Source organism: Myripristis murdjan, chromosome 6, assembly GCF_902150065.1.
Source record: "Myripristis murdjan chromosome 6, fMyrMur1.1, whole genome shotgun sequence".
Taxonomy (NCBI): Eukaryota; Metazoa; Chordata; class Actinopteri; order Holocentriformes; family Holocentridae; genus Myripristis; species Myripristis murdjan.
Window position 1 is genome coordinate 5,954,830 of NC_043985.1, and position 21,624 is coordinate 5,976,453.

General features: G+C 42.3%; 1 protein-coding gene across 3 annotated transcripts in view; it reads left to right on the top strand.

Moving 5' to 3' along the window:
• Positions 1-21,624, top strand: part of LOC115361204 (alpha-1,3-mannosyl-glycoprotein 4-beta-N-acetylglucosaminyltransferase C-like) — a 109,683-nt gene that overhangs the window by 47,530 nt on the left and 40,529 nt on the right. For all 3 annotated transcript variants that reach the window (XM_030054558.1, XM_030054559.1, XM_030054560.1), the window contains 2 exons: positions 2,928-2,998; positions 11,088-11,178. The gene's annotated coding sequence lies outside the window, so the exon portion shown is untranslated. The remainder of the gene's footprint in view (positions 1-2,927; positions 2,999-11,087; positions 11,179-21,624) is intronic.

The window sequence follows — 21,624 nt, forward strand, 5'->3', positions numbered from 1 at the left end:
CTATGTAGTCCCCCAAGTGGCCTCGGCAGCCTCAACATGATGGATGTTGTTTCAGATCAGGTTTCTCTCTACTCCAATAAAGCAGCCTTGTCAAAACACGTTCACTGGCAGTATAAGCAGATAAAGACAGTTGCAGATAATTAGAAGATTTGCGCTTTGCGTCATTTGTAGTGCCAACTGCCAAGGAATGGGGCTGTGACGGATGACTCAAACAAGAGATTTCGGCATGAAGCCTGACTGCAAATGTGGCTGGTAATGACCAGAGTGTGTTTTTCAGATGCGGATAATGAGCACGGCCATTAGACATAAACGATGTTTTAAAAACCTGGGGAGCAGGGAAGGGAAGAAGCACCCCAGATAGACTGCCTGTGGGCAGCAAATATGGCAAGAGCATCTGGAGGATGTGACACTCCCCTGCTCAGTTCACATGAATGACCTCCACTGCTAGCCTGGAGGCTGTCAATCATTTCACTGCTGGTAACTCTGAGGATGCATGCTCATTACAATGAATGCACCAGGACCAATATCCACTACATCGACATGGTTTCTCATAGCTCTAGAGCAATAGTATTCTTTGTACTAAAATCACAAGTTTATAAATATCAGTGATTCCTCCATAGTCATTTAACAGTGAATAAATTATTATTAGCAATTAGCAAGGAAATTACAACCACTATGAAATTAAAATGAACATTGTAATCTAGTCTTACTAATATGTAAAACTAAAATAAGTGTAGTCTAAATGTTTTAGAAGTAATGATTATATTATGATTAAAACATTTTTAGTACCAGAACCTCAACTTGAAACATAACCCCAAAGAGAACAGATGGGATAAAACCATCGCCCAAGCAACAGTGATCATCGTACAGTATTTTTCATTACATGCTGTGTCCTGACAACAAAACCTGAACAGGGATTTAAAATGCGGGACAACAAAAAAACCACCAAATGCTCAGCAGATTTTGACTGCCGTGGCAAAGCACATCAACAGTTACGTGGCATTTGTGCAGCTTCCATTAAAACAGTAATTCGCAAACCCGAGAGGATGCAGGTTTCCATTCCAACCAATCACTACACCAGCTGATTTCACTGAATAGTTCCTTCCTCTCAGGTTGGGGGTGTGCGAATCGGCATGAAATCATCTGCTCATTGTTTGGTTGGGATAAAAACCTGCATATTCTTTGGCATCGGAAGCACATGGTTGGACTGATGTTAGAACCATTGTGTTAAAAGATGCTTTCCTGGGATTGCTGCATTGTATTCGAGCATAATGACCTTGTGGTATTCTCTCGGTATCACTGAAGGTGTTCTGAGGTGATGAATGCAGACTTAGTTTTCTGCTGCTTAGAATATGAGAGGGAGGGAGAGAGAGGATGCAGAACAGAAGATGTTAAGGTAAGGTCGTGTGTGGGTGGCTCGCTCTCAGATCGAGGACGTTCCAGCTGCTCACTGGAGTTCACAATGGAAAACGGGGTGGAATGAACGCGCTCCTGCTCGAGTTAACGTTGGCAGTGAAAACCGTTATGTAATTTCTGCTTGCTCATACGTTCTTTTGACAGGCCAGGGGAGAAGTATTCACAGTTTCAACGAAACACATGTGATCCACCCAGCAATCCACCACCTGTGCAACTAAATATAACTCAGGCTTCCAGGATGCTCATGTTTGACTCGTAGACTGAAGGAAGTCTTGGAGGAAGACTTGGCTGGGGATTTTAACCTTACACACTCTGCAGAAGTCACACCGTTTTATCACATCCTCGCTGAAGTGCTACCACCTCCAAGAAGAGGGATTTGTAAAATTAGAATTTGGCTGTTTTGTCTGTTGTCAGAAGTTACAAGAAATGATCTCGTTATTAACTGGTTGAGAGGCTTTGGAGTTACGCTGTTAATGCCGCATTAGGCAACTTAGCACATCAGCGGCTGCAAATGACGGTAGAAAAACTTCCAAAATCCAATACCTAGAAATGATCTAACATCATGTCAGTAAACTGCACACAGCAATGCCATGTTTACTGAGCAAGCCAGTCTGGGATGCTTTATACCAAAAGATACCAAAGGGATCAGTGAGGCAGCACATCTAACATCCAGTCCAGCTGTCTTTGGACTGAGAAACAAGACAGATAATTGCTCTTTAGGAGGCAATTGTGTTTCACTCTTAAATTTTTTTATTTGTCAGAATGTTATTTGGCCCAATAGAGTGAATGCACAGTGTCTCAGGGAGGATGGGACACCTTACTCTACTGCAGGCCCACTCTGTGAGGTAGAGGAAGGAAGCAAGTGTATTTTTACATGAAAAGCTTGCCTACCGCAGCTTTAAAATATAAATTTAGCTCCACGATGTAACATTTTTAAAATGATTGTCTACAGCGCTTAAGTGGGATGGATGTGGAATGATACCACCGAATGGGACTCTTGGCTACCACCGTAGCTCACTGAGGCTTGGTTTCGGCACCGCTGTGATCAACACTCGGAGACTAAATGCCCCTGTACCCAGTCACGCGAAGCTCCTTTTTAAACAAGGTCACAAAAACCAAGTGAGTGAATAGCACCTCGCAAAATGAGGTCATCTCCACACATCCTTTGATCCCCCCATCCGTCATCTCGGAGGCAAGTGGCACATAAGGAGGATCTATCTTTGCGAACGGTTTTGAGCCCCCAAAATTACAAACAAACTAAAGGCAGGGGATCGATAGAGTGTGTCTCACAGAATGATGAACTGGCACTTCAGAGGAGGAAAATCAATGTTGCGCTCCCTTCCTCTCTCTCTCTCTCTCTCTATCTCTCTTTCTAGGTCCTAAACTCTGTTCACAGTGCTTACGCTATCGTCTTTAAGTGTGTGTGTGTGTGCGTGTGCACGTGAGTGTGTTGCGCAGAGGAGGGTATTTCACTGTGATTTAATGGTCCTGTGTTTCTTATTTCTTTTTAGCCTGGAAGACCCCTGCCACTTTGATGTGTGAGTGCACCCACCAATAATGGCCCATAGGATACACAGTGGAAGTAAGTGCCTCTGGTTAGATTTACCATCCTAACAGCCCCTGCTCAGCCCCTTGTAAACCTCAGTTCATCTGATGCAACTTTTTTTTTTTTTTTTTTTTTTTTTTTTGGCTCCAATGTATTGATCACTACACGACAACACAACATACTTTAGCACTTAACATGAAGCCACCAAAAATGAAACCATCTGTTTAATATACCGTAATAGAGTCTGCTACATTTTTTGTGTGTTTATATAAAGCCCCAATACATTGTTTTGGAGGCAGAGAGGGTATTCAAAACCTCTGGAGAATAAAAAGAAGTCCATTATATATCTTTAGTACTGAATTAATAAAGTTCCCCAAGGGGAAAATTGGATTTCAAGAGCTCTATCTGGAGCTAGAAATTAACCGTTGCACTGCGGTGATCCCAGCAGATCACATTTACAATAGTGAGAGAGGCATTCGCTGGGCTCATGTGTTCACTTTGCCTCAAAAATGTTTGTCAAGAGTAATGAACAGAGAGATTCTATTCACAGAAGTAACGATGATTATTTTTTCCACTTATTTTAAATCCCAAAATACACACATTGCCGCTTTAAATGCTAAAAATTTAAATAGTTACTTGCTTTGTGATTTCTATTCCCGGAAGAGGTGGAGGTTATCCGATCCTGGAGAGTTGTCAGCAAAAGGCTTTTTGACAATAATTCCTTTTCTTTCTTTTTTCTTTTTTTTTTTAACCAAACCAGCAGCTCGCTGGAGGATGAGTATCTCACCACTCAGCGGTTTCATTGATAACTGGCGGGTTGTGCTTTCGCCGTGTGTATTCTGTGTCGCCGTGTTGGAATGAATGTACGTGTTCATGTGTGTCTCTTAGGGGTGGAAAATGAGCACCATCTTCCAACCAAATGGTGATCATTTTTCCCTGCGACTGCTAGAGTTTCCTACTCTGGAAGGTAAAACGTTGATGGCGAATTTGAGGTTTTTGCACACACTGACGCCTGTCCACAGAAGATGCAGTTTCCCGCCCCGGATAAGTGCTTAAATACATGCCAAGCTGACTGTCCAGTGGCAGCTCACGCTATCCGTTGGACTTGTAATGTGCGTGATTGTAGCTACTGTGTGTTTGCGTGTGTGTGTGTGTGTGTGTGTGTGTGGTCTATTGGGAGTGAGTGAGTGATTGAGTGAGTGTGTGTGTGTGTCTGTCCTGGGCGTTACCTGCTGGTGTGATGTGGGTGAGCTCTCAGACAGCCCCCGTTGGTGCTGGAAGGCGATGCTGTCAGCTGTGGAGAGCTCCTCCTGTCAGCGCTGCCTGCTGAAATTTGGGGCTGCAAGATGAAGCCTGAGACAGGTATCCGTGGGGGGTGGGGGGGTGGGGGTGACGGGGGGTGGGGTGTGAAAGGGGGAGGTGTGCGGCGGGTATTCTCCACTCTCTGTCTATCCATCGGTCTGTCTATCTGTCTATCTATCCGCCTATCTATCGCTGTCTGTCCCCCACTCCATCTCCAGGGGAGCAGTGAGGGGCGGAAAGCTGCGTGTGTATGGGTGGTGAAATATTCATACGTGCGGGGAGTTTGACGAGCCGCCCTGACACCTCCGCACTCCCTCTCCACATTTTCATTTCTTTACCGGCTCCGGCACATCATCCCACAACTCCTTCGGCGTGACGACAGGCCACCGACACCGCGTGTTTATTGCAGCCCTGATGAAAGAAAACCGCAGCAGGCTTCTTCTCGCCCCTTTGAAATTAACATAATTTTATTACATTTTCATACCTGCGAGGGTTAAAAAAAAAAAAAAATAGCCTGCATATCTACTGACACATTTAGTTTGAGCCCTCATCACTGTTTTGTCGAAGGCTTTCATGCCTTGACCGGGTTTTTCCAGGGCACTCCTAAAGAGTCCTATTGCCCCACCATGAAAAGAAAAGAATATTTTAATTTTTAATTTGCAGATAAAAGAAGATTCCATGCTCAGATACCATGCCGTTAGATCATCCTGTAACTTTTTTAATGCATTGCAGCAGGGAGTTTTTGGGAGCGATTTTGTTGTAATTTACTTTTTTGGTGGACACGCTTTCCCTCAACCACGCCTTGTCTGCTTAAGCTGATATCCTACATTTCCCAGAATACCTTTCGACATCCTCCAGAGAAGATGCCTGGACTTGTTGGTGGTAGCGGCGAGAGAGTGAGAGGCAACATATCTTCTGCTGGTGGTGTTTTTGCATCTTCCGTGATGGATTTCTCCCTGTATGATTGTTGAACATCAATGCAAGTCTAGAAAGTGAATGTTGAAAGAAGCCCTTGTTCTTTGTTTCTGATTGACACTGTTGATGTGTTAGATAGCTAAAAAAAAAAAAAAAAAAAAAAAACCTGCTTTCAAACTCCATTGTAACTTCCCTGGCAGTGAAGATACAATGGACAGTCTTGTCTACATTTGGCCACTTATCCATGGGAGAAGAAAAACACATCAAACAAAAACGAGCCCAGAAACGTGGCGTACATCGTCAACCGCTCTGCGTTTGAGAAGTGCGAGCACAGGAAGGCATTGTTTCAAGCATCCACTGAGGAAAGGTTGAACGCGGCTATTTTCACTTCAGCTCCATCCTTATCGTGCACGCTGATTTTTTTTTTTTTTTTTTTTTTTTTTTTAAACGAGGGGCTAAGGTCTGGAGACACTTAACAAATTTCGGCAGATTAGCAGTGGAATATTCTCAGATGTCAAAAACAGAAAACCTGTTATCTTGACAGCGGGCCTATTTAAATCCAAGCACTAGCAGCGAGACAGCATTGATCATTGCCACGCTCTATGCATAATTCCCAGCATCATCCTGCAACAGAAAGATTAGCCTCAGGGGGAAAAGTAAACACAAGCGGGTAAAAGTTGCAAATCATCTTTTCATTTCATTTTTTTTTTTTTTTTTTTCTGCAGCCTCCCCTGTAAGTGATCATCACACGGCCGGGCCTCTATCTCCAAACTCGGCAGAAATATCAATATGGATTTAGGAGTGTCCCTGAAGCAAGGTCCTCAGCTAATTAAATCTGTAATCACTTTGTACTGTAAAAACACAGGCAGGGGCTGGGGTGGAGGGGTATCTGCTGGTTTAAATGAGGGCTAGTGGAGTTTTATTTAACAAAGACGGCTAATTGGGTCAGAGCGTTTTATTCTCATGAAACACTAAAGGTTTCCTGGCGTTCTTTTTGTTCAGGACGCTCTCAGCGTTCAGCTTTCAAATAAAGTCTAAACTTCCTCTGAGAGAGTGAGGGGGAGAAAGAGAGGTTAGAGGGATGAGCAAGCTGCTGTTGTCAAGGGTACAGCAAACAGGTATTTTATTTTGTCTTCAGGGTTTGAAGTCAGTTGTACGATGGGGGAGGTAATAGGATTCAGGAGGGCTCCAGACTGAGAATGAATTCTAATAGAGGACGGAGCCACAGAGATGTACAAGTGTATGAACTCTTTCCATCTTTCATCTCAAGAGGAGGGCTCATTCAGCCGCTGTGCACTTCACTGGTGCCAAGCGGGCCCTCATCACACACCCTCTCTTCACTTCCTCAGTATACTGTATAAAGATCCCGTTCCACTGGACCAGAAGGGCGGAAACGCAGTCCGGCTACTTTGTATACGGCCCCTTGAGTGTATTTTTCAAGATTAAGAATCACACACTTGTGAATAGCTTTTGCGTACTCTAACTTGTTCTCTTGCTCCTACTTGTTCATTGGAAAAAATGCACTTATCAGATAGTGCACTACAATTTAAAAGCACTTTTGCCACTTCACCCTCAAGAGGTAATGAGGTGGTTTGAATGATTGGAGCTTCATTCCATTGATCATAGTCAAGGTCCACTGGTGAATATGCTAAACTTCACTTTATATTAAACAGACTGGTGCTCTTTGTGTGTTTGATTTGTGTGTCTGATTGAAGTACAATCAATACGAATAACCCCAGAGGTTGTTTTTGTTGACTGGCTGCAAATTTAGATTCAGCTAAATCCTAACAAACAGTAGTTTACATTTTTTTTTTTCCACTCAGAAAATATTTGAGCTTATTATTGGCATTTGCCCAAAAACAAAATGTATTTAATTAGCATACAGGAGGCTGTCAGTCATAATTTCAGCCTTATGAAGCTTATGCTTCTTGTTCAGCATACATCTGTAAAGCGAGCTTGATCTGTCTTTGAAGTTCAGTTCTCAAATGTTTTATTTTAATTTAATTGAATTGAATGTTTTAAATGTGGTTAATTAGAAAACTTACCACTTCGGTAAACAAATCAGGTTTAATTTGGTGTGTATAAACTTTACATTTCTGCAGTACAGTTTTGTTTTGTTACATCTGGATAAAAAGTAATTCCACAACCAAAATAATAGAACTAGATCTGGATCCTAATATAAAAACTAGACCCACATCTAGATTTTTTAAAACTCTCACTCAAGTACAGTAAATATGACATTTCTTCACCTCAGTTTTTCAACGCTGCTAACACAGATTTTGGACATTTTAGATTTGAGATGTACTCCATTCATCTCTGTTTAGGAGCAACCACAAACTTTGCTTCTATGCATTCCCTGCTATCTTTGCAATTGCTACACACTCACAGTCACCAGATCAGCACATACTGAATTAAAATGAAATTGACACTTAAATCCAGAGCAGCGTGTCGCAGTAAGGGAAGAGATTAGGGCAATGTGTGAGGCACTGAGATATTTAATTTGTCACTTGGTCTGCACATTACATCAACAAACACCTTTCATTTCAACTAAATGGCCCAAGTAGAATCGCAGACCAACGCTTCATTAAAACTTCACAGAGAAGACAAATGAACAAAAATGAGGATTTCACCAGGGTTGTCCCATTACTCCCTGTCTTGTCCTCTGGGTTTTGAGGCAAAGCAGACTCTGTGTATGTATGGATGCACTGTGAGCTGAGCTCCGAGGTCGTGACCTCATCCTGCCTCCATCCTCTGTGTTACTCACATTTGTGACTGTCCCCAGGGCTCGTCGACTAAAGAGCCAGGACTGGAGAGGCAGGCGGGCCAACCACAGTATGGCGGGGTTAGCCTTGCCCTGGAGAAATCTTTACAGTGACCTGATTTTCTTCAGTTATGCCCCATATTCTCCAGATCTTACACTCATATTCACCTGATCTCTTTCAAAGACATTTCTGGGAAAAAGTTCTCTTTGAACATTGTGGAGCTGGAATAAGATTTCAGAGGCCAGTACTTTAATTGTGGGTTTGCAACGCAGTCACAATCCCAGCACCAGGCTGTCAGATGTCCCTGCGGATTTTTGTTTCTATGTGTAATTTGGCGGATAATTGCATCCATTATTAGAAATGATACATTGCATCTGACTGAGACATGGTTGTGACTGTTTTCATGAATCCTCATCAAAATTGCATATTTTCAATATCAGTGGAATAGCGATGCATTGAGAAGCACCTCTCATTACAGCCTGTCATATTCATCTCCCGGAGATCTGAGTTAACATCATTGATTGGTCCCCCAGTCACGTTCAGCCCCATCTTTTCATTCCAGCATCTGGATTTAATTGGTGCTATGCTGTAAAGCCACAGCTGCTCTGCCTGTTAGGACAATAAATTACCCCAATTAGGAGTCGAACAAAAGAGGCTGTCTGACACCGCAGCCCGCTACCATGCCTGTAGATTGGGATGCAATGGAATGAGGCTCCATGCTGACATGGAGCTTTACCAAAACACCTGCCCCATCATCTCTCTGATCAAAACACAGTTCCATGCCAGCACATATATAGAGCAGGAGGCGATTGCTTTGCATGCCTGCATCCGGCTAGCTCCTCGTGAACACATGAAGTGAAATGGCCGCACTGTGTTTGGAATCAATGGAAGGTATGTCGTATAATTGCTGGGGAATGATTAATTGGTGTTTGGATGATGAGTTGTGGATACATCCAGCTTTTCTGGCAGCAGCATGCCATATCGATGGCACCGGTAATGAAGGCAATAATGAGGGAAGGTTTAGGAGGAGGTGAAATGGGAGGAACAATAGGAACATCTGTGCCTCTCCATGGTTAGGGTATAATTAAGACCATATTTCATTTCCTCTTTGAAAGATAGCCGCACTATACTTGCTGTCGACGTCTCTGAAAGATGAGACATATTTATTTGACACTGTAATACATTCAGCACCAACAATGACTTAGCAACTCAGGTGGTCTACCGTGAAATGAACGGTGAGGGGAGTACGTGCTAGAACAGCTGCCTCTGTCTTTATCGGGACTCTTTCCACGTCTTGTCCCGGCCACGCCATCCCTTTGTCTCACCACTAGCTGTGAACACGCCATTAAGCCAGCCGGAGTTTGACAAGAAAAATGAAGTGTGCTATTTCCTGTGGCCTCGAGTGTCTTCCTGAATAATGAGAGCAACGCCTGGACCCCCTTGTCCCTCCCACTCCCTGCCATCGGTTTTACTCTCCCTGTGAAGTTCCAGTCTGCTGAGAGAGTGAGGGGGTCTTCAGGTTGGCGTTTGTCTCAGAAAAACAGTGGTCACGCAAGACCTGTCAGCCTCAATCTGGAAGACCCAGAGGAGGATTAGATAAATGATTGGATTTTTTTTCCCCCAAAATCCTCATCCCATCTCCCAGTATTAGAGAATGTTATAGCTGTGCATATATGTAACGTGATCCCGTTATGGTGCGACATCATTAGGTTGTGCAAACCACCATGATACCGTACATTGTGTAAGACACATTAACTGGAAAGTCTTGCACCGTCCGTCATATCTCTTATTATTTCCTTGTCTTAAAAATGTTTCAAGTAGCTCAGCTGCATGACTGGAGCGTAGGAAATGTTGCCTCGCACAGTAAACCACTGAGAAGAAAGGGAAGCGCCAATGCCATTTCCTCGCCTGGCCTTATTTCTCCCAATTACCAGCATGTGAGCCAAAAGTCTGACACGACTGACCTCCTCTTGGAGAGCTGTGGTCATGACTAGGAGGCTCTCCCTGCTTATTATGACAGAAGTGTTATGGTAATGGAAAGAAAGTCTGCACCATGGCGATAGCACCGCGGGAATGGATAGCCCATTATCCACCACTGTGTGGTGGTAGTAATGGTGAGAGAGAGGGCATCCTATCTGTTATGGTGATGATGCATTTTGAATGGATAGTGCTTATTATATATCCCTGGATGATAATGGCAGGAGAGAGCATCCTCTGGGTTATGGTCCTAACGCCAAGGAAATAGGAGAGGTCTTTTCAGAATATACAGAGTGCACCATGGTGGTGGTGTGGTGATGAGCTGAATGGAGGGAGTGGCAGGGTTTTCTCTATGTGTTATAATAACAGAGGGACAGCCCATGTGTGCAAAGAGCATGAATATCCAGGGTGGGAGAGACAATGATCACTGAGCACAAACACAGGCGCATGTGTTGTGTGTGTGTGTGTGTGTGTGTGTGTGTGTGTGTGTGTGTAGGTAGTGTGTATGTGTGTATGACAAACAGAGCTGCGCAGTAGAAAGAGAGCCTTAGTTAGCTGTCTGCTTGGCGCTTCGCCGCCCCTGTGATGTATGTTTATGGCCCATCATCTCTAGCCAATTACCCTGCCTCTGTGTGGGAGCGCCTCGCCTTCCCATCACTGCCGTCAGTGTCTGAGTGTGGAGAGAGACAGCGACAGTTAGCGTTCCTGGACATCCCTGGCAAAGCGCTGCTTTCCTTAGGGGGCTCTGGAGATTCATCTTCAAAAGTAAGCCACTGGGTAGCAGAGTCTGCCGAGTCTACAGCTACTTAGGGAATTGGAGACTTGTTTACTGTGTGTGTTTTTTGTGTTTTTAAGTGTGTGTGTGTGTGTGTGTGTGTGCGTGCGTGCGTGCATGTCTGTGTGTGTGGTAGTGTTGATGGTGGACTTGCAGTAAGTAGTAGAAACACAGAATGGATGGATGGAAACTTGGACAAAACCTCTGTTTCCATATTCTCTCGCAAGTGCACTCAATATGACTGATGATGATCAGTCACTGCTCGATAGGTCCATGTGTGCGCACAGGTACACAGTGCACATGATGTGTGATCATCAGGCAGCACACACAGGAGCCTCGCAGGAGCCGGGAAGTAACCTCATTGTTGGATGTTCTCTCTCTCTTTGTTCCACAGATTCAACCGAGGAAGATTTGTTCCTGTCTCCAGTCCATGTCAACCTGCAGAGTCTCTCCTACAAACACATTTGACTTTTACGGGGTAGAAGGTAATCCTTTTTTTTTTTTTTCCCCCTAATTGAAAAATTGTGGCAAATTATATTGATTGTGGGTGTTTAGTTCAGACTCGCTTTCTGAGGTTGCTTTGTCAAGAGGAGTCACGTCTGGCATTCATAAAACATGTTCTCCTGCAAAGATGTCACATTAATATCAAATGCACAGCATAGCAGCTACACAGACTAATTAGCATTTGCCAGGGAGTTGTTTTTAACCCTGCTGATATTGATAAGGGACGTATAATCTCAGTGCCTTGTATCTTCCGGGCAATCATGTTTGGATGATTCCTGTGTGAAATTCAGAATGTAGAGTGACAAGACAAGTGTTTTTTTCCTCCTTTCTTTTTTTTTTTTTTTTTTTTTTTCCTGGCTTCATATTCACACACTGTGACAGATTGAAACTGCAAAGCTGTGTTTGTGTTGGCTAGACCAAGGAACGCTTCTGCCCAGAGGGTTTATCAGGAGGGAAAATATTGACCGCCAACAGTTGCACTTTGGTGGCATTATTGCTTTTCACACTTGTGTGATACAGACAGCCGTCGCCAAACACAACAATTGTAAACCTGCAGCCATATTGACAGCCATATTGCTCTCTTGCGCACAGCAGAATATCCAACTTATGGTGTTTATTTTCAGGGGTCCAATCATGCAGTGTTTGGACCCTATTGTTTCTGTTTGGATTGTTCCTCTGTTTTTTTTTTTTTTTGTTTGTTTATTTGTTTTTCTCCAATAAAGTATCTGCAGCTCAGAAATTATAACAGTGACAGCAACCCAACTTACAAGAAAAGTAATTACAGTCACCGCTCTGTAAATTACAGTTACTGCCCTCGTAACAAAATTATGCCAGCCAGCCAGATGGTGGCGCCATAATAACCAATTTCACATTTTGGCCTATAACAGATTCCTAAAAATACAGTTCTCTTCTCCCTGGATTCACTGGGTCCTGCTGAGTCTGTACTGATGAGAATGTCTGCCATTTTTAATTTTGACCAAGACAGATTTTTCCCTACTTTTCCAAAAAAAAATGATCTCATCTCAAATTTGGCTTATGTGGATTACCCCAAAAAGTTTAACAAAAAACAAACAAACAAGCAAAAAACAAACATAAAATAAACATATGGACATGAATGCCATCTGAATGTGGTGTGCATGTGCAGGTCGTGACTCTGAGGTAATGTACGACATATTTTGTGGTATGAGGCAAAGCCATACGTTACTTAAACTGATCTAATTATTAAAAAAAAAAAGATGACATGAGCACAAGAACACAAACTTGTGATTTTTATGGACGTCTACAAACCTAACCTCAGAGCATCATCTGTCTCAAAAAAAATACTTGCATATTGCAGTATTCATACAAGGCTGGAGACACTGTCTGGGTAGAAATTTCACCTTCTATTAGCTCACTGGTCTCGTGCCCAAAAATCCTGATAAGAATAACTTTAAATGGCAGCAGCTCCGTGTGTGATTCACTTTGGCAGACATCTTTACAAAAATACTCAACAAGATCTGACAGGATGTAGTTGTACTGTGTAAAACGTGGCTGTCACCAGCCAATCAGCTTTCAGCGCAAATTAGACAAGCACAACACAAAACGTCATGTGCAACTATTTAGGGAGGAATCTGCCATCGTGCAGGCGGGTGGGGGCATTAAAGTTACAATTCAAATATCTGACACATAGCAGACAATTACATTACATTACACAAATACATAACATAGGGATCTCTTGCTATCATTTGCTTGTGGACATGTGGATCTCAAAAGGTATATCTGGTCATGGCACACACCTTAGGGTGCCATTTGAAATTTTCTCACAAGTATTTTTTGATACTACACACTGCTTCCTGCAAATAGCTGCCAAAATTAAATTAAATTATTGGATGGCTGTTACCCCACTTCGGTTGAACTTTAGCACATGTCATCTTTTCACAGTGACTCAACAAATATGACAGGATGTACCACGCAGAATTCATATACACCAAAAGGTTTAGTGCCTTTCACTTGGACTCTTTCAGTGGCCACTTGCAGCTATATTTTCCCTTATTTTATTTGAGCTTTTTCTTTTTTTTTTTTTACACACAGATGATTAAAGCTCTGGAGCAAGGAGAGAAGGAAAAAAAAGTCCATGCTATGTAGGCGAGACGCTAAACCCTGAGGGACTTCTAAAAACATCTCTTTCCAAAAGAGAAAAAAGAAAATTAAGACAACAAAACACTGAGACATCAATGACGAAGCTCACCAAGGAGGGTGATACAAAAAAGGCAACGAATATGTGTGTGTGTGTGTGTGTGTGTGTGTGTGTGTGTGTGTGTGTGTGTTTGCAAAATCAAATATCTTAAGCTCAGCCAGGTTCTTTGACTGCTGGTCAGTGAACAGCTGAAAACAGTCCATGACTTCCATGTTGGAGTGCACTTCATATGACTGGAGATACACACAGCATTCTTTTATTCTAAGTGTAAATTCTCAAATGTCCTGTTTCAACATTTTCTTATTTGTAAAAGCCAGAGTAACAGAGAATGCGGTTTTCACTGGTGCCAGCAAAATCAATTATTTTTCTGCATGTGTTGATCCAAAGGTTCTAATACCAGGGTTAGATCCCCGGTAATGGCGTTCCAACATGCCGGTGGATGCACAGTAGTTTGCATCCTAACTCGACTAAACTGTTGTAGCTGTTTTCATTTTTCCGACCTGTCGCCTGTAGAAGTGGAGCGCTCCACTTGAATGAGACATTTGACATTCTGAAACGCCGGCAACTTGAAACAGTTTAAAGCCGGGACCGAGGTGATCCTCCAGATTCTCATCTGCTTCAATGGCATGCCGATGTGGGCGTACATTAAAGATTCATGCAAACAGCTGTTTCTTCGACAGGACAGCATGGCACCGAGCAAGGCTATGTGCTTCGATTTCAAATCAGGGAAACAGAGGAGCTGGGCTTGAAAGAACATCGCCAGCACACAGCCCGAGCTACAAGGCCAGGAAATTACCTTGGGCTTTTGGCAAAAAATTAGCCCTTGTAAGTTGATAACGTCTCATCGGAAAACAAGTATTGTACATTCACTGCTGTACATCTGTCTTTTGAATTTACATCCTGCGACAACATTGCGTTCACAATGTCAGCTCAGGGAAAAACTGATGTCCACAAGAAAGGGGGAAATACCAAATATGAATGTAGCTTTCCTTTAAAGGAATGACATTTTTTGCAAAATAAAATTTTTCCGACTCACCCAGACCGAGACAAGATGTTTGATACCATTTTCACCTCCGTACGTCCACTGGTTCAGTTCCTTTGGGTAGCATTTCGTAGCATGAAGACTTGAAGTCTATGGGAGTCATTGGCTTAGCTCCGTCAAAGTGAAAAAATAAACCTTATAGAAACTCCGAAGCTGTCTTACTTACACAATGTACCATGTGTATTTCAAATACATTGGAGTGTTCCTTTAAAACGGTAAATAAAAACTTGAATCAAACCATTTTTGTGGGTTCTGACATCACTTGAATTGATTTTCAGAGAGACCAGAGCTCATAAAGGATGCCTGAATTTCTGGTTTCTGAACTTGTGATTCCGGGTTGGCGCGCCGTTGAGCTTGTTGGCTCACAGGAGGGCACATGAATGCCACGTTTGTCACATTAAAATGAAGAGTTTGGATCAAACGGCGCCAAATTTGCCTCCAAAGGACATCGGTAACAGAACCCTGAAGATAAAGCGGGCGTCTCACACATTTTCATAGTAAGCTTCGCCGCTGAATCATGAAGCACCACAGTCGTAGCTATGAAAGAAATGTGCGTGCGCATTTGAGTTGACATTTGTAGGGCATTTCACAATAGATGCAATGATAATATATGCGGGATCCTGACAGCCTTATCACCGGTGAACGCAGGGCTTGAGTTATGTGCATGAGGTATGGCTTCTTATTCACCGCGAGCGCGTAGCTGCCGTCACTCTCTCGCCTCTCTCTCAGACCCACATGCACTCTGACTCCCCGGTTTACTCTTACATTTGCTCTCTCGTTCTCGCCGCCGCTCATGTATCCTGATGCACTCTTTCCTTCTGGGCGCCGGTGTCTGGGGAGACTGGCATATGGGTGTAAAAGAGAGCTTGATTAAATGTCCACATCAATGTTGCACTGAACTGGGTCGGACATGCACAATGCCGCCGAAAACAGGAGGCGGGGTGGATCCTCGTATTTTCTCCCCGCCGCACAAAGATAGTGTAAATGATCTGTAAGAGAGCAACATAATGGCATTCCCTCCTGCACTGAGAAGGGCCACGACCTCCTCGCAGGAGCATTACAGTGTCCATTTGAATGGTAATGTGACAGCCTGATTGCCAATTTACGGCCCACGCCAAAGCACCGCCCCGCCAAATCAAAGGACGGCTTTGCAATGTAATGACAAACGCAAACAATATGGTGAGATCCGACCCAACGCTATCTGGTGTTTGTCACCTCCTCTAAATTGGCTGCAGTGGCGACGTCTGACACAACACCACTGAAGCACGGTGTTACCTCTGACAGCAAAGTTGGGTTTAGGTTTGGTCTTTTGATTGAAGCACCATTCATTCACTTCTGGTCATATTTTAGTCTAAATCTGGTTTTAGTTGACGAACACTGCAAAAACTCCAAATCTTACCACGATTGTTTGTCTCATTTCAAGTCAAAAATGTCTTATTTCTAGTCAAAATATCTCATTACACTTAAAATAAGACATGATCACCTCAGAAGTAAATTGTTTTTAGACAATTTTCACTTGTTTCAAGTGAAAATTCACTTGAAAATTTGCTTGTTTCATTGGCAAAATTTGCCAGTGGAAAAAGTGAAAATTCACTTGAAATGAGTAAAAATTAGCTAGAAACAAGAAACAAATTTTGCCAATGAAACAAGCACATTTTCACTTGTTTCAAGCAAAATTTCACTTGAAACAAGAGACAATTGTCTAATAACAAGTTACTTCTGAGGTGATCATGTCTTGTTTTAAGCGTAATGAGATATTTTTACTAGTAATAAGACATTTTTGACTTGAAATAAGACAAATAATCTTGGTAAGATTTTTAGTTTTTGCAGCGAAAATGACAGGATTTTTAGTTGGCTAAATCCACAGTGAAATGTATTCAGTGAAAACTAACAGGTTTAGCCATAGTCTAATTTGACATTAGGCTATGGTTCGAATTTCAAATTAATTTTCCATATATATATATATATATATACACACAGATTCCTCCACGTCCTCAATTCCTAGAGGACATATCTATTAAGCTGTTATGATGACATGGTATTTAAGTTTGAACAAGCAGTCTAACCCTCTCTCTCATGTCCGCTCTTCCTCTGCCTTTCTATCTCTCTCTCTGGCTCACACACACACACACACACACACACACACCTTCAAGTTGTCTCTACACTAAATCCCTCCTCCTCTGCCCCATCATATTTCTAGATAGTGTAGCATTAAGTTTCAAAGAGGTGAATGCGGCACTGAGAGCTCAGTGTAAATATTTCCTCAACCATACGCTGTTTTTTTGGTACATATTACAATTCTGATGAGCGTGAAAGAGTTTGCTCTTATCATGTCAAGTGTTCTTCTAATTTAAAGTCTCATCTTAGCATCTCGGAATGCTTCAGTTCTCTAATCAATATTTGGACAGCTGTGTTTTTTCTGTTTCTTGTCTTGAATTTCAAGTTTAGTGAAAACACATCCACGTCTCAGTTTAGCTGATAAAATAACATCGGCTTGTCAAGAGACAATTAGCTCTAAGTATGCTTACCTTAACATGTATTGCAGGATGACAGGTTGGTGCTGTTTTTGGGTGGTTTTTGCTCCACACAGCGTGCCTCGGGTCTTATTTCCCCTTGACATGAAATGCGAAATGCATCCATATGTCTGTTTTTTTCTTTCTCTCAAAAACTGGCTGTGGCAGAAACATTGCTGCACATTGTTTTTTTTTTTTTTTTTTTTTTTTTGTTTGTTTTTTGTGTATCAGCTTGAAAATGTGACTTCCCAATCAGATGAAGACTATCCATCGGTGTGCACCTACAAACTCAGCACCACCAAAAACACCTACCTCTGTCTGGATCTCTGCCCAGCCCTTCTCCTCATGTCATTTTTGCCTCGCTTTTATTCATCGACAAAAGTGTCAATACATTTTGTGATCTGTTTTTGTTTTTTTTTTTAAGTATTTGCTTCATTTTCATCAATGCCAACTTGACTTTGACGAACAATTTTCAGCATAGTTTTCATCAACAAGAGTCAAGTCTTCAAGTCTTCGCTCCTCATCACAAAGTCACACCTTGCTCGCGCCGCCTGCCATGCTAAATAATGCGGCGCCGGGCTATTCCTGCTGGAGATCACAGTAATAAGCAGATGATCCCCTTTAGAAATAACAGCTGGTTGTGTTTTTCTAATGGAGGGGCTCCATCACCGCCCGTCACTCCTCGTTCATCAGCAGCTGTTAGCCGTGCATCCTATGTAATGGCTCTCACTCTCTGCTGTGGTGCACCAATTTTCACCAGCACTATCAGCGGGATAAATGTTTATGAAATGCTCCGCGGCGCAAAATTTGTTTCGTTGATACAATTATCATGCATCCTCTGTGCCTGCAACTTGAGAGAGCAGTTGAGTGATTATGATTTTTGGTCGGCTTGAAAAAGCATGTAGCTGCCGAGGCTTTGGGCAGCGCTGTGCACCAGCACACGCTCATGTTTCTTTGTTCCTCACGCTAATACCACAATACCATTAGTGCTGCTCAGATGGCTCACCCTAATACGACATTGTGGATGCTGGTAGTCTGAAAGCAGACCGGGCCGTGTATTTCTTATATTCTATTAAGAATTCTGAATGACGTACCCGAAATGATGTTGCCTCGGTTGATCCCTCAACATTATATAGCTCACACGGCTGAGGCGTTCTAAAATCCCAGTCATGCTTAAACCACTTTTTGCAAATTTCCATTACAGGGCAGGAAGCCTTGTCACACCCCCAATCATTCTTTTTAAAGCTTTTTTGCTGTCTAATTAATTTTGAACTGTACCAGGGGAAGCACCCGGCTTAGAATACAATGCACTGTCTGGTTTGGCAGCTTCGTCTGTGCAGCACTCACCATGGCAAGCTGTAATCGCCTCCAAAGCATCAAAACATATTCATTTATTTATTTTGTAGGGTCACATTTTGTACAGTTAAAGGAATAAAATCACCCTAGGACACATAAACACAGCAAAAAAGGAACTAATGTTGCTAAACCTTGAATATCTCAGTCCATTTTGGATGGTTTTGTTTTGTTTAGTAAATCAAGTTTATCGTGAGGGAACAGTTGCCAAAGCAGTTTCTGGTGCAGTGTGCATGAGTACGTAGATAGAGCTAATTGCCAGCACTAGTGGCTTGACGGGCGTTGTTGTGCAGTGGTGTATTTTTCTTATTCCTGGAAATGTCAGTTCAAGAGCTTTCCAGTTCAGCTACAACAGAGTTTGATTGTCAAATATTTGTCAACAGTAAATATCAGGTTTCAAGGGCAGTCCATAAGAGTCAGAAAGCCGGGCTTTCTTACTGAGAATTTCCACAAATGTGTTCAGCAGTTGTTCAGGGTGAAATGCAGCGTAGAAGAGCCCGAGGAAGCAGGTTTAGTTTCCTACACTGCAAAAACTCAAAATCTTACCAAGATTATTTGTCTTATTTCAAGTCAAAAAGTCTTATTACTAGTCAAAATATCTCATTACACTTAAAATAAGACATGATCACAAAAATTTGTTTCTTGTTTCGAGCTAATTTTCACTTATTTCAAGTGAATTTTCACTTTTTCCACTGGCAAATTTTGCCATTGAAACAAGCAAATTTTCACTTGTTTCAAGCAAATTTTCACTTGAAACAAGAGACAATTGTCTAAAAACAAGTTACTTCTGAGGTGATCATGTCTTATTTTAAGTGTAATGAGATATTTTGACTAGTAATAAGACATTTTTGACTTGAAACAAGACAAATAATCTTGATAAGATTTTGCGTTTTTGCAGTGTAGAGCTAACCGATAGTCCAGAATGTAATGCGGCCAAAGTCTCTATCTTTGCAGAGCTTTTGTAGGAAGTGGCTGAAATGTCCAAAATGGGCCAAATTCCAGTTTAAACAATACACAGTAAGTAAGTGGAGGTCATTTTTTATGCCACATTTGCATCTCCACCATTTGATGTGTAGTCCAAATCTTGTATATAGAATATATGAATGTTTTTGTTTGTTTGTTTGTTTGTTTTTTGGAAAAATATCAAAAGTGAGGGCTGTGTGAGATGTAATACTCAAAAATATATTTACCATTAATAGCTTGGCGAGTTAAACCCCAGACGATTAGGATGTTTACTAGGGCTGGGCGATATGTCAATACACTATTGATATCGTATCGTATCCATATGAGACCACATATCTCCTTAGATATCTCGTCATATTGTGATCCAGTGTATGTGTCGTCATTTGATCATCATATTCACATCACTGATTATTATTTATCAAAAATCTCTTGTGTAAACATCTTGTGAGACACCCCCGCCATATCGCCACAATATCAATATCAAGGTATTCAGTCAAATATCCAATATGGTGATGTTTGATTTTGTTCATATCGCCCAGCCCTAGTGTTTACTGACTTTCAACTTCTTATTTTAGCTATAATGTTTGCAACCACTGAGGCAACTGCACTCTGTTAGCTGGGATTCATGTCTTTGGAGTAGTTTTACACCGTGGTTCAGTAATCCCTGTGTCCAGATTTGAATGACAGACTTTATGTAGCCACTGCAGTGACCTACGAGAATGTTTTGCATTTTAGCAGATCCAGTCGCATCTCCAAGTCCGTAGTTTACGTTCACATATTGAATTTTAGCTTGCTAAGGTTGAGTAAGGTTAACAGTGCGCCAGATAATTTGCAGACGGCTAAATTCACTGTGATCTCAGCTGTACATGTGCGACCAAGCAAGGTCCCTTTTTGCGAAAAGGTGTTTTGTGAGGACCTTTAAAACGGTGCATAGCCCCCTCCAAATCAAAGTGGGATCAATTGGTTTTGACACTGATGCCTACATTACTTAAAGCCCAGGAACACAGCGCTCCTCTGAGGGGAGCCAGTTTCAGTAAAACATATCCACTGCGTTCGAGGAATGTAGAAAAAGAAACAGGTTGAGGGAGAGCAGGTCCATCAAAAAAGAATGTATTAGAGCACTTCCTCACAAAGTAACATCACAGTTTGATGTTGTTTAACAGTGTATGAGTATCCAAGGGTGGATTTTATTTTATTATTTTGCTCCCAGATCAAAGAGTAACCCTTACCTCTTGATTGTCGATATGGCACTAACTCTGACTTCCACCCACATGGTATTTTTGTGGAAGCTGGAAACCCGCTCAGCATTCAGAATGTCTAGTTTGGTGTGAAAGGAAAAGTACAGTGCCAAGCCCACGGGATGTCGATTCCCACCAAGCTGGTGGACTTACAGTAACATCTGGCCCTCGTGTCAGGGAAATGGAGAGGAGAAGCCGAGCGAGAGGGAGAGAAGACTATGAGCTTAATGTAGATCTGTCATCAACTGGCTCCTGATCAAAAGAGCAGCATTGGCAGGCGGAGCACAGAATCCATCGGAGCCTCCTCTCTATGCCAAGCTCCAGCTTCTCTGAGGTAACCGAATTCAGAAGGGCCTGGCTCCAGGCGAGGAGTGTGTGCGTGTGTGTATGTGTGCATGTGTGCATGGATGCGTGTGTGTATGTGTGTGTCTGGGGGCGGAGAGGTGTGGGCACACACACTATGTCTCAAGGCAAGAATCTGGCACTTTGAAAATGTCACCAGAATCCCAGAGACAAAAAAAAAAAAAAAAGAGAATGGAGAAAGTGTGATGAACAGACGCGTATGCTCTGGGAGGTGTGGGATTTGGAGACTATGGAAAGCAGAATCATTTTCTCAGAGTGGGACATGGGGAGGAATGAAAACGATGGCACATAGACAGAGAGATGCAGGCTGTCTTGCCTGTGCACCTCTGCAGCATTAGTGTGAAACTGTTAAGTGGGTTCAAGGACATTTCTAAATGGAAGCCTTCTGTGGTTTAAATGCAGAGAGGATGCTCTTCTTTCCAGGATTTTTTTTTCTTTTTTTTTTTTGCCTGTGGCGCTGAGGTTGAATCGGGTGGTTCTCATGCTGCTGCGCAACTGTGAACATTGGAATGTGTGTCAATATAGAATCAACTAAGCACAATTATCAACTGTGTATTCATCTTGTCCATCATTAGAGTTACATAACTACCTGACTGGTGGGATTTTTTTTTTGAGCTCATTATTCATACCACTAAGCAGTGACTAATCCAGAGCAGCATTTTAGTTAGAGCCTTTTAAATCTTCCCATAATGGCCCCATCTCATGAAACCAAGTGCATTTTTTTTGTTAGTTCAAGATATTTATATAGTAGAGCAATTTAGCCTAAAATGCCACCAACT